Source organism: Palaemon carinicauda, chromosome 27 (genome assembly GCF_036898095.1).
Source record: "Palaemon carinicauda isolate YSFRI2023 chromosome 27, ASM3689809v2, whole genome shotgun sequence".
Classification (NCBI taxonomy): domain Eukaryota; kingdom Metazoa; phylum Arthropoda; class Malacostraca; order Decapoda; family Palaemonidae; genus Palaemon; species Palaemon carinicauda.
In genome coordinates, this window is record NC_090751.1 from 68,715,639 (window position 1) to 68,730,638 (window position 15,000).

A 15,000-nucleotide genomic window follows, 5' to 3' on the forward strand; every position below is an offset into this window, starting at 1 on the left:
GGGCATGTTCTTCGCACTCCCCAAGAAAGATTAGTTCACCAAACGTTCAGCTGGGCTCCACAAGAAACTAGAAGAATGGGAAGACCCAGACCTACATGGCTGAGGACTATGAAGTGCGAAGTAGGAGATGATGAATGGAGAAGTATTGAATTAAAAGCTCAAGAGAGAGACGACCGGCGAAATCTAACCCAGGCCCTTTGCGTCAATAGGCGTAGGAGATGATGGTGATGATGATTTATTTATTTATTTATTCATATTTGTATATTTATTTAAAATTTTATATACATTTATACACACACACACACACACACACACACACACATATATATATATATATATATATATATATATATATATATATATATATATATATATATATATATATATATATATATCGTTTATAGAAGTTTTAGAATATCTAATACGTTTGGTATTTTATTATGTGACATTACCTACAACGGTCAAAATTTCATTGTCAAAATATGTGTACAGGTGTGGTTGACAAACTGAAAGATGAATTGTTCGTGTTGTTAGTAATGGAAGTAAATGCTCTGAATTTGAATGTTCTTTACAAATTGGATGTCTTGTTTTTAAAATACCTTGACACTTGTAACATATTAGGTAGCGCTACTTAATGGTTGCTGAATACCATCGGCCAAAGTAAACTGCTCATATTGATGCATGTACTGTATGTTTTACTTGCCTTGAATATCTATTGTGATAACATTTCATTGGAGTTTTGAAATTTACATTTCTCTCATGTATTCAAGTATAAGTATTCATTGAAATACAATAAACCTTAAGGGAAATCCTTTCCTAAGTGGCTGTTTGTTTTCAATAATATTTTTAGAACAATATATGCAACATATACTATAAACGCAGTACAGTCTTGCACACATAAACAGAACTCATATTTATTGCTAGCCCTTAGATCATGCAATCACCTTTTACAATTATACAACTGATGGCTTTTCATGATCAATTATAATCCTGTTCTACGATACTTAAATCCTATTAGTATAGAAAACCCACCTCATGCTAAGTTCAGATACCGTTTAGAGGACAATATACTATTTCTATTCTATGTTGTCTGTCTGTCTCCTATCTTTCGTACGCACACACATACACACAGGGAAGTTTTGCTTTAAAATGGTTCATATTGACTAAAGTTGTCAGAGAGGCACTAAATAGAAACAAGGTGGGTAAAGAAATAAGACAAATGTCTCTGGCAATGGTATAAAGTAGATGCGCCCGCATCGTCCCTTTCAAAACACATTATTCTTGGGTCTTTCTTAGCAATGTCAGAACCCGCAGCAGCGTACCGTCACGCTAATTTTGGCACTGGGTCAAATTTTCATCTTGTAGAGTATTACTCCTCCCGGTTTACTCGTTTATGATCTTGAGGTTTGTTACGTCACTTGTGTTCACATCAACTGGTTAATCTTTTAGCACTAAGGGATTTTTGACAAGGTATTCAATTCGTTAGCAATCAGTCAGTCTTCAGGATTTTGTTCTTTCATATTGCCATTCCCGCTCATTCTCTTTTTCTTTATTATATCAATACTTTGATGTTGCTCAGTACACCCACGCTCAAGTTGGCATAAGTGATCTCTCTCTCTCTCTCTCTCTCTCTCTCTCTCTCTCTCTCTCTCTCTCTCTCTCTCTCTCTCTCTCTCTCTCTCTCTGTGTGTGTGTGTGTGTGCAAACATATCCTTTGATAGGTCATATTTCACAAGATAATGCTATTAAATCTAGTTAATATCGGAGTAATTAGATACGTAGATTGTCATTACCTAAAAGAACATAAAACAATGTTTATCCAATTTTCCTTTCTTTGTTTGCTAGTGGGAATCGAACCAACAATACCATCAGTGAATTATTAAGAAGGCCGTTCATTATTATTTCGTACAGTAATTGACTGTCCTCGGTTGAAATGTTGATAGCAATAGGAAATGTTTCATTGTGTAAGCCGTCGATACGAGATTTATTCTTTAATCTTGAACTCGCTTTATTGTACAAAATACGTTTTTCTATCTAAAAATGACATATATTTTTTTTTTTCTGGGGCCAAAGAGACGTATCTTTTATAAATTCCAATTTTTTTTGTTTCAGTGGTTTGTTGAAATATTCACTCATGTTTATTGACTTGATAGATTTTTTTTTAATTCAACATCTATTTATGTTTGCTTAATTGAAGGATTTGCCTCAACCCCCAGGTGCCAGGAGAAAGATGCAACAGTAACAGATGCACAGTTCTTGCAAAACAGGTGCATATCTTCTTTGTGCTGTTGGCTCCTACTTGGCACTTGGAGAAGAAGGAGAGTATAAAAAAGGTTTGTCTCTAGTTTGCTTTATTTTTTCTTTCAATAGTGACCCATGTTTAATCATTTAGGACTTTCGCCATCACAAAAATCCATTTTTATATCGTAATTTTGAGATGGGTATGACTTGTTTATTATGTGTCGCTCAGGTTGTGTAACTTTGTGGTGTGGCGTTGGTTGGAGCCCACTTGGCAGTGATCTCTGGTGCCAGTTGTTTACACCCATTGAGCCCCCATTTTCCCTTGCCATAATTCGGGCAATACAACCGTCCCATTCTTTTGCAAACTCATTTCATCGAATCTCTATTCCCATTAAGAGTTACAGATGTTAATGGGACTCTTATTTCTAAGACCTGTTTGGCTACTTCAGTGCGCTACAGTTCTGAATTTTATTTTAGCTGAAAAAAGATCTTAGACATCCTCTCTTTAATAATTAAAACTTGATAACACTAACAAATACATTGCTATAATTGTGAATGAGCTTCATTAGAGTGTATGTAAAACAAGTTGATCGCTAATTAATACTGATCAGCTCACAATTTTGCACTGTACTAAAAATAGAGTAGATTCATCAGGGCACAACATCTTTAGGGAATAACTCATCATCCACATGAGGGTTTCTCAGCCTCTTGTAAATTACCACTAGTGGGAGGTAATCTATATTTCTTGTATGTGCAAGCGAAAGGAAAGAAATCGAGTGTTAATTTACTTTAATGTGCTGTATTAAATCCATGCTAATGAGTTGTTTACAGCTAAAGCATGACAATAGGGAGTAGGTTGGCCAAGGCAAGGTCCTTTGATTGGCCAGATAATACCATATTGGATCCCTCTCTGGTTATGGCTCATTTTTCCTTTGCCTGCACATACACCGAATAGTCTGGCCTGCTATTCTCTATACATTCTCCTCTTTCCTCAAACACTTGACAACATCAAGCTAACCAAACAACTTTTCTTCGCTCAAGGAGTGGAAGAGAGTCTTTAGCTTTGATAAGCAGCAACTTTAGGAGAAGGACACTCCAAAATCAAACTATTGTTCTCCCGTGTTGGGTAGTGCCATAGCTTTTGTACCATGGTCTTCCACTGTCTTGGGTTAAAGTTCTCTTGCTGAAGGGTACACTCAAACACACAATTTTATTTGTTTCCTTATTTCCTTTCCTCACTAGGCTATTTTCCTTGTAGGAGCCCCAAGGCTTATAGCATCCTGTTTTTTCAACTAGGATTGTATCTCAGCTAACAACAGCAACAGCAACAACACTAACAACAACAACAACAATAATAATAATAATAATAATAATAATAATAATAATAATAATAATAATAATAATAATAATAATAATAATAATAATAACGATGCGTGTACCTCGGCTAAAATCGGTACAAGTTTTTTTTACTATATTGTTAAACTATAGAATGGCAATTCGAGCACAGATATTTTTGTTTTAACTCAGAATATGTTTACTGCATGATCATGTAAAGGTGTTCTAGTATGGGAACGCACTCATATTTTTCATTGTGGAGATACATCCTGCATGTATGTACGCAGAGACGTCCACCGCACAACTCCGTAACAAGTAGGTTAGATTTGCAGATTCTCATCTCCAAAGGGAATCCTTTCGATCATAGATAGAAATAATATTGCTGCATACTTTTTTGTAGTTTTTCACTTAACAAAGTTGCAAAAGAAAACAGCATGCATGACATCACAAAGGTGATTGATCAAACTGTGTAAATTTCAATTCTTCAACCAGCTCAATAAATAAAAATATTGACGGAAAGTTTCGATTAACCTTTGAATTTTAGGCATACGCAATTAGTAACGAAATTTTTTGCTTATCGATGCACATTTTGAAATTACTCATCAGCTGAATCTTTCCTAGTAAGTCTTTTAAGTAATTTCCTTTGATATAGTTTTTCACCTAATTTGCTTAGTTGTTCATCATAGAGGCAGATTTGGTGTCCTCAATAAATCTAAAAATTTCTCATTTTCTTTTAATTCCTTTTAATAGCATTTTAATACACTAACATTTTTCTTTTCTATTGTTGCAAATTGTGATTTGTTCATAATTGTGTATTTCCTACGACGTAATTTTCATGCAAATGGAGGAATAATGTGAGATTAAATATATACTTCCTGATATCCCAAAGCCATCAGAATACAATGTTAGACCACATGCGGTTCACCCATCGTTTGCTCATCAATCGTCACTGCACTCCGTGATGGTCCTCAATAAAACTACGTCAATAACAAACACATCCAATCTTATCTTTGGAGTTTTATCTTTTTGAAACGGAGTCTTATTATATCCTGTATCGGCTAAGACGAGAGACGAACTCTTTGGCAAAGACCCACAGCCACCAAACTGAGCAACTGACTGAGAGAGAGAGAGAGAGAGAGAGAGAGAGAGAGAGAGAGAGAGAGAGAGAGAGAGAGAGAGAGAAGGGCTGAGGAAGCTTCTACACACAAATGTTTTTAGACGAAGATTGAAGCCAAGATCTCCTCGCAACAAGAACAGCAACAGCGTCCCAATGGCCATACGGAGCTTTGAGCTTTGAACTTGAACGTTGCGATAAAATTAAGAAGATTAAATGCTGTCTAGTAACTCAAATGTTATTTATATCATCTGAGGAAATGAAGCTATTATTATCATCATTATTATTATTATTATTATCATTATTACTATTATTATTATTATTAATATTATTATTTTTATTATTATTATTATTAGCAACAGTATCAGGAGTACTTACTATTTCATTTAAAAATAATAGCATTCTCTAATTGTATACGATGTTATTATATAATATTACGACTAGCGAATTACATAAATTACCGGGCTCCATAACTCACCTGCTTTATGTTACACAATCTGATACGCAAGAGAAATACCTCCGAGCTCTGAGAATAATACGCAACTCCCAGACAATAATCTATATGAACACTGAATATCTAAAAGGTCTCTTTACTTTACGCTCAAAACAAAACTGGATGATTACTTTACTTTTATAGGGAACTATTCTTAAATCAGCCTCTTACTTCGGTTCTTAGTCAAGGGATTCGAGCAAAGCACTGAGAAGAGTATTGGTGGTCGAAATAATACACACTTTACAAAAATGAATATATTCTATAAAAAGTTAATGTTTAAAAATTAACACCAAAATTAAATTACTCGAAATATTAAATCTGACCAAACTTTAGACTAAGACAAAAAGAAAGACACTTCAAAAATCATTATACAATCACTTGTTTCACAAAAAATTAATTTATAGAAATATCTAATTTTAACAATTAATGAATAAATGACACTTTAACACTTATAGGAAATAAATCAGAATTACACTGACATATACTCAATTGTTACTCTTATGTACTTGGCTCACACAAGGTTATCGAATGGTTAAGTAAAGTAATTACACTATCTCTGATTAACCTAATATCACAGGGCCAGTCACAAAAACCAATTAATTTTTATAATATACACGGCAATTCTATTAACTTAAACCACAGAAATTCCAATGTTTGAACAAACACTATTCACATTTGAGAGAAAGCACTATGCATGTTGGAGAGGAGATACGTAGTGGCGGAATAGATGCTGGATAGGATTATCGGACGATGGCTCTCCTGAGGATTAGGCTGGATCTCTTTTGCTTCTATGCATTGCTAGGTCCTTATATATTAACTTAACCCCATCTAGAAATTTCTAGTAAATCCTGACTCTAGCGGCGTAAGGTTGCCAACTTAGCAATTTGAAGAAGGGGTACTATCGTTGTTTGGCGAGGCAACTCTCTCAGCTAACTCCTCCCTCCTAATCTCGTAATCTTAAAAAATAAGATTAAACTTTAGTCTAGAACTTTCATATATTTTCCAACCACGTGGAAACATGATTCAATTCCTAGTGTGTGTCATACAGCATACCTTTTAACAAGCTTACATAAGACTTTGTAACAAAACTACGTGAAATGAAAATTTTATTCTTTAAGATAACGTAAATTTACATGTACGGAACTGAATGAAAATACAATTAAAGGAATTACGAAAGTCTTATGTAATTTACATACATTACTTAATCCTACGTGAGTGGAGCTCACCCTACGACCTGGCTATACATCTCTTAAATACACAAATAAAATACGTGAATAAAATATTTTACTCTTATGAAGACCAGCTTCGTAAGAATAACTTTAAGCCCAATAAAAAGAAGCTAAAATAGTTTCACTCACACGTAAATGACTTAATTCAATTGATATGGGAAAATATTCTGTTATTAAGTTTTTACTTAATGATTCAGATATTTGATGCCTGGTGTGGGTATTGGTTCCGATTACTAAATGTGAAGCATAAAAGATAACCCTAATTATACCTATAAACATATAATCTTTTATTTCAGCTATGTAGACAATTAAGAATGAAATCTTAATAATATATTTCATCAACACTACAGTAGACTTTGTGACCAAAAGTCCATATAATAAGTCGCATTATAGATAAGAAATATAATGAAGAAAAATTCCTGATCATTTAACTAGCTCTGACATCCCTAATCTTTGTTATTCTAGAAAATATCATGTATAAATGGCTTAAGGTAGAATGGTCCAAGGATATATACTACTCAAACATTCGTATTAAAGAACTCAATAATGATTAATCACACAGGATGTAAAAACATATTTGACTTCACAGTAGTAATCATCCAAGAAATAAAAATAAAGTTTTTTCTTTTATTAGAAAGTTGATGCTCGTCAAAGGTGAACAATAACAATCGATTACAGTCTATAGTTGTTTTAGTTTTCCTAATTGAATGGGCAGCCCCTCGACTGAAACTTATGAATTACTGTAAGCTGACGAAAATCAGTGATCTCAAAACTCTATCTTAAATACCTAGCAATAATGAGGCTCTCTAACGACCGTATTATTATACAGCTCAGCGATAGTGATAATCTAACGCAGCAATTTTCAAAGTACATGCTGTTGTCAGATTGCCGGTGTATACAATCTTTTCCAGTTTTTTAAAAGATCTTTAAAAATCACTCATGAGTGGCAGAGGCAGAGCCCTAGTTGGACAATACCCTAGAGGCTAACCATATATACTAATGATCAGCGCCCAAGCCCCTTCTCCACCCATGTTAAGCCTGCCTAACACTTGCGCGCATTTTTGCCACGCACTGGCACGCATTGATGCGTGCCAGTGAGTGCCACTTTGTGGCACGTACTGGGTTTTTTCCCGCACTGTTCACGACCAGTTCACAACACGTTCACGCATAGTTCATGACAAGTTCACGCCACGTTCACGCCATGGCACGAATTGGCACGCCTAGTTCACGACAAGTTCACGACACGTTCACTCATCTTTCCGCATCATTCCGCATCGTTCACGCATCGTTCACGCCAGTTCACGAATTGGCCACTCCATATAAAAACGGGGCTTCTCCAGCCCGAGGACATTCTTAGATTGGCTTCGGAAGAGACAACAATGCTTTCTGTCAGAGACACCATTGCATTGAGGAGAAGATACCTATACCTGGCAGCTGCTGTAGCCTTTGTTGGAGTGCATCAGAAAAAGCTGGCAAAGGAAAAAGAGAAACAAAAGCCAACCCTACCTCGAAGAAAGATACAAAGAAAAGTGTGGGTCAGGGAATGGTTAACCAGAAGGCAGTCGTTTGGACACTATGACAGTCTATTGACTGAACTCAACAAGGAAGATCCAAGGGGCTACAAAAATTACCTCAGAATAGAGAAAAAAAGTGTGTTAAAATAAGAAATCATTTTATTTTTACATTAAAACAGCAAACAGAAATAATTTGTTTTGCTCTTCATTTTAAGGTAATAAAGAAGAATAAGTATGTTGATGAAATAAAACATCATTTTATTTTTACATTCAAACAGCAAACTTAAAAATTTCTTGGGTTTATTTTTCAGTTCATTTTCATTTAAAACAAAAGTTTTGGCTCTTGATTGGTAATATAGGAAAATAATTGTGTGCATGAAATAAGACATCATTTTATTTTTACATTCAAACAGCAAATATAAACAATTATTAGGTTTATATTTTTCTTTCCTTTTCATTAATTTTTTCGTTTCCTTTTTGTTTCTCTTCATTATAAAGTTATAGAAATAGTTTGAAATAAGATATCATTTTTTTTCACATTAAAACAGCAAATCTAAAAATTTATTAGGTTTATTTTTCTTTCCTTTTCATTGATTTTTTCGTTTCCTTTTTGTTTCTCTTCATTATAAAGTTATAGAAATAGTTTGAAATAAGATATCATTTTTTTTTCATATTAAAACAGCAAATATAAAAATTTATTAGGTTTATTTTTCTTTCCTTTTCATTAATTTTTTCGTTTCCTTTTTGTTTCTCTTCATTATAAAGTTATAGAAATAGTTTGAAATAAGATATAATTTTTTTTTCACATTAAAACAGCAAATATAAAAATTTATTAGGTTTATTTTTCTTTCCTTTTCATTAATTTTTTCGTTTCCTTTTTGTTTCTCTTCATTATAAAGTTCACGCCACTTCCCACATCGTTCACTCCAGTTCACGCCAGTTCCCGCATCGTTCACTCCAGTTCACGCCAGTTCTCGCATCGTTCACGACTATTTTTGGCGTGTCAATGCGTGCCACAAACTTTAAACATTTCAAAGTTCTGGGCACGCATGGCACGCATGCCACGCATCGTTCCCGCACTGTTCACGACAATTTCACGACTCGTTCACGCGGGTTCGCGCATCAATGCGTGCCAATGCGTGCCACGAATGCGTGCAAGTGTCAGGTACCCTTTAGAATCAGGGAGGGCTAGGCAATGGTTGCTGATGACTCAGCTGGTAGACCCTACATCCCTAGCTCATGAAGATGGTGAAGTTGCAAACACTGTAAGAAATTAACGAGCTTGAGCTGGTCTCGAACTCAAGTCAAGCAGATTGCTAGTAAGGGACCCTGAAGAATAATACCTAAATAATATATCCATTTATCAATGAATTACCTTTATAAAGAGTATCATTATCCTGGACATTTTGCATGTATAATTTCCATATGTTGTCCGTGAGAGCGGTTACTATTTACTTATTCTTTTATTTGGAATGACATTTTAGAGATAAAGTGAAAGGAACAAAATTTCTTTGACATGACTCCGAATTATTCATTTGATAAAACAAGGTTCCTCTTCTTAGCTGTACTCTTCGTTATAACACTTATTTGGATTTGTGCATACAAAGAAAAACAACCACCAACACATTGGTTTTGTGTCCTACGATTATTTAAGACTCTCTTTATTTCTTGGAGTATTTAGCTTTAATCCCATGCGACAGAGTTTAGAAGATAAGTGTGACTGACCGTTGACTTAATGAAAGATAATGTGGCGGGATGTCACAAGAACAACCCCCACACCCTTGAATCACTTTAACTGACAATAGTTTCCTCTACACAAACTTTCCCCATACGTTATCAGCAGCGGGACTCTTGGAAAAAAAGGACATAAAAATAAAACATAACCTTAAAACTAAATTCATATTCTCAAAAACTAACACTTAAAACTAGAATCAACTGCATCCAAAAACTTAACTCTAAATATACAATAAACACCATTCAAATAAACACAAAAAAAACCCTAACAAACTTAAATTACACCGCACACCAACACAAAAAAATAAATATATTATCTTTTATGGCACACCAACACTGTCTTCAACACAAAGCCGAACTGTTTTTTACGGCAAACTACCACTATCACAGCTGTGTGGTCAACAGTCCACTGGGTGGCAATTTGCCACAACTGGCTCGCTGATTGGGGTGGTAATGGTGATGGTGATGGTGATGGTGATGGTGATAATGATGATGATGATTATAAAATCATCATCATCATCATCATCATTATCACCATCAATCGAAATCTAAATAAACAGGGCAGGTCATCAATGGTTGTGCAGTCTAAAAGAGCAGTACAAACAAAATCAATTACAGGCCAGGTCATCAAAAGTCAATTCCACAAAAAAAAATCTCTCTCAAAGGAGGAATTACGGCTCAAAAAAATGATTAATCACTTCCACGCTGGTCGAATCAAATAAAGTAAATCCAGCATTCACACACACACACACAACCGCCTCTAGCAGCAGTCAAATAAAAGAGTCATTCACCCAAGACATTCACCACTGTCGTAACCTAGTTAAAAATATAAATAAACAATCTCATTTATACCAATAGTCTTTCTCACAACAAACAATCAATACACTACCTACCTTTCACTCGCTGACACAATCTCTCTCTCTCTCTCTCTCTCTCTCTCTCTCTCTCTCTCTCTCTCTCTCTGGATTTGGCAAAAAAAAAAAAAAATAAAAATAAAAAAAAATTAATCCTCCACAATAACATGTGAATAATTGATATGAATCAGGCGGAAAACTATTAATGTTGATCAAATAATTTGCTTTTTATGATGGGTGAGATGTATGGTTACATTCATAGTACTCCAATATCGGTATTTAGGCTTACATCAAATGTATATTTTTATTGCAAATATTTGTAATTTTCGTCGTTACAAAGTGTTGCAATATTTGTGCAAAGCATGAAGGTTTGGTTCCTTATCCTTATAGGATATCGATGGGTACTTAGCTCTATTTAGATCGATGCCAACTCATAAATGTATCCATTTTTTCAAAACAAAAACAAAAAACATCATCACACATTGATCTGCTTTCTTCCAACTATCCCTCTGCTTTCTTAGTGAAACGGAATGGTTACTTCGTCTCTCTCTTCTTTTCACACACAGAGACATATATATATATATATATATATATATATATATATATATATATATATATATATATATATATATATATATATATATATACTTACGATGCTGGTCTACTGTAAAGTAAATATTGTAGTTTATTTCTAATTTTATTCATATTTCATATATTATTTTCATTTGCACATTAAAGAGATGATACCCAGCCCGTAAAATGAGCCCCTCTCATATAGATATAAGATTTTTATGTAAATTACGTAAGACTTTCGTTGTGAATTTCATTGCACTTTTTATTCAAGTCAACATACGTAATTTTACATAATTTTTTTAAGAATTAACTTTTTATTTCACGTATGTTTGCTATGAAGTCTTATGTAGTCTATTTGAGAGTGTTGTAGGATTCATGCAAGATAGGAACAAAGGCTTAGGTAATGTTCTTTTATATTTTATGATGTATTGAGTCATGTTTGAGAGATAGAATGTTCAGTGACATGTGCTTTCGAAGTTCCGAGAATACCCGGTGAGAGGATGTTATCTTTTTTTTTATTTTGGGGACAATAGGTGGGCGGAGCTAGCTGGGAAGTCATCTCGCAGGTGCGTTGAGGTGTATCTGAGAGTTGAATGAAACCCTTGATTTGCCTCTTGGCATTTTTATCTAGTTGGAAACTTTGATGCCCTTAGGCACAGTCACCCCCCCCCCCCACACGCTACCAGAACTCGGTCCTGGAAGGTTCTGGAATCTATCACATTTCATATATAGGTGACCCAAGGTTGGGGTAGAGTCAGAGACAGACAGGCATAGAAATCGAGTTAGAACCGCAGCCTTCCCCTCTCCCTCTCTCTCCCTCAAGTACTTCAGTGTTATATATGTCAAAAGTGTTCAGTATGTTAGTGTGTCCTCTCCTAAGTGACTCTGTGCCCTAAAGCAAATCGTGTGTCAATAAATATACAATACTAAAAGGTAATTTTGAACTCATTGTATTTGGATGAGTGTTGGCATTGTATAACGTTTTTTTATAAACAGCCCTGTAGGCAGGATAAGTTTGTAAAGTGATCTGGTTAACTATTATTCATTAAGAGTCAAACTTAAACATTGTATCATTTCAGAATTATTTCAAGCATTTGTATGATTTTCATTGCATTATTTCTTTTCTTAGGTTAAGGTTTATTCAGATATAATAGTTCAAGTCAAGTTCTTATATAAGTTCAGATCATAAAATTTTTGTCTTATTCTAAGTTTTGTTCAGACTTAATATTTTTCCAGTAATTTATACAGAATATATTTATTTTTGTAGAAAGTGTATTATTCCAATCATCATTATTTGGGACCAGTTTCCGCTCGATTCCTGTTAAGAACCACAGGGAGAGTTAAATACAATTTAATAATACTTAAGAGTAATTATTCAGTTTAGTTTTGAGTGTCCTTAAGAGACCTTCGCATATTTTGTGTTTTATATATTGTTGTCTGGGAGTTATTTAACGATCTCAGAATTCGTGTATTAATGCTTTAAAGTGTAATAGCTTTAATGTAAAAGCAAAAAAAGTAATTTGGAATTCGAGAGGTTAATTGACTTGCCAGTCGTAGTATCTATTGTATATATGTTTGGTTTCCAGTCACGAGCCATAGTATAGAATATTTTTTAATGACCAGACTTCGGGAGTCATAATCGTATAACATATTTTGGGTGCTCAGACCTGGGACCCATGCAGTATAATAATAATACACACACACACACACACACACACACACACACACACACACACACACATATATATATATATATATATATATATATATATATACATATATATGTATATATATATATATATATATATATATATATATATATATATATATATATATATATATATTGTGAATAGAAAATGTCTTAGTGGCGCCCAAAAATAGAAGATACTTTCTCTTCGGACAAACTATCCTGCAGATATTTTTCAGGATAACAGCAGAACTACATTTACTTCTTCCCATTTATTGTTTGGTGTCGGCACGTGTTTCGGATCACTTCGAGGCCCTTCTTCACGATTACATTGAGTTTTGGAACTACACTTTGATACATAGGTTTTGAGGGTGAAAATTGATATGAAAATATTTTGAAATTCGGAAAACGTTAAACAAAAATTGATAAATGAAAAATTTAGATTCTTTGAAATATAAATACGAAATTTAAGATAATTCTTTAATACATAAATGAATTTTCAAAAGGCTTTAGGAATTTCATGAAGCTTCCGATTCCATCCTTTGCAGCCAGACCAACGTCGCTTCATCAGGAACGCCATTTCTTGTTCAAAGCAGACCAAATTGTAAAGCTTACACGCTCCCGCAGAAATTTGGTATGTGATCTGCATTGATCTTGGACTCAATTCATTTAGAGCGGCATTTTTCCTTATGACAAATTGTGGTCTCGAAGCTCCTACATTTTCTCTGCAATGAAACAGTTTCTGAACTGCTATCCATGCCATTTTTCTTCTTTCTCTAATGGAGCTTAAGCTTCTAAAGTTGCAAAGGGGTTCAAGCAGATCTTTCAAAATTGACTCCATTTGTGCAACGCAGCCTCGAACGTGAGGCTTACTCACTCCCTCAGAAGTTCCATATTTGAAGACTACGTTGATCACTGAATCCAGTTCATCTGGAACCACATCACTCTCCACAACAGCTAGAAGTATCTTGGATCCATTTTTCTCTCCTTGGTGAAGCATTCTCTGTGCTTCCATCCAGGTTTTCCACTTCTAAATACGGTACTTGGACATCTTGCTCTACGTTTATAATAAATAGCCTAGATAATGTCTTAGTGGTGTCCAAAAATCGAAGATATTTTCTCTTCGGACAGACTGCTCTACAGATAGTTTTCAGGATAACAGCAGAAATACATTTACTTTTCTCCATTTATTGTATGGTGTCGACATGTGTTAGGGATCACTTCACTTAAGATAGACAGTAAGTGTTTCACCTCGACACGAAACCGAAATTAAAAGAAGGATAAGCATAGGATGGAAAGCTTTTGGTAAACAAAATGAGATAATGAAAATTAAAATACCACTTTCTCTAAAAGAAAATTATTTAATCAGATAGTCTTACCAGAATTAAGTTATGCATCGGAAACTTGGAGCCTTACTAAAGCTCTAGAACATACAGTAAGCTAGTTACAACTCAAAGAGCTATGGAAAGAATAATGATGGATATAATATTAAAAGACCTAAAAAGAGCAACACGGATATAAGAGCAAACTAGATTAAAGGATATTCTAACAACATGTAAGAAAAAGAAATGGACATGGGCAGGACATTTAATGAGAAAAACAGAATGGGCCCCCATAGATTGCAAAAAAGCAGGGTAAAGAAGAGAAGACGATGGATTGACGAACTAATAAAGTTTGGCATAGAAAGACCGTAAACAGACGAAAGTGTAAGGACTTGTCTGAGGCCTTTGTTCTGCAGTGGACTAGTAACGGCTAATGATCACGTCAAGGCCAACCATGCCGGTGTAAAGGATTCAAGCTACCCCCAGTTTCAAGCTACCCCCAGTTTCAAGCTACCGCCCGGTAACTTTAAACCGGTTTCAGATTACCGGGGAGGTAGTTTGAAACTGGTTTCAAGCTACCCCCCTCCATAGAAATAGAAAATAATCTATATGACAGTGCACATTTGCATCATGCATTTATTGCCGACTTCGCAGCAGTAGAAAAAAAAAGTTTATTTTCGTATTTAAGAAAAAGAATTGTTTTCTTTTATCATCTCAAAAAGATGCCATTCTTGTGCTTCATATATGCCATATTTCCGAAATTTTGTCTCGAAAATAAAGAGAAAAGGATGCAATTTTATAGTTATAATTAATGCCATTACTTGAAATTTAATTCTATATAAACTCAACTTCAACTTGTTATCGTTTTGTAATATTATTAAGTCGTACTATAAAGAAACGAGAC

The 15,000-nt window shown here is 34.4% G+C and overlaps 1 protein-coding gene across 4 annotated transcripts in view; it reads right to left on the reverse strand.

Moving 5' to 3' along the window:
• Positions 1-4,681, reverse strand: part of LOC137620751 (kappa-scoloptoxin(11)-Ssd1b-like) — a 49,622-nt gene extending 44,941 nt beyond the window's left edge. Inside the window, exon 1 of one of the 4 annotated variants that reach the window (XM_068351141.1) lies at positions 4,653-4,681. The gene's annotated coding sequence lies outside the window, so the exon portion shown is untranslated. The other 3 variants (XM_068351140.1, XM_068351142.1, XM_068351139.1) reach the window with 3 other exon arrangements.
• Between the last annotated feature and the right edge of the window lie 10,319 nt (positions 4,682-15,000).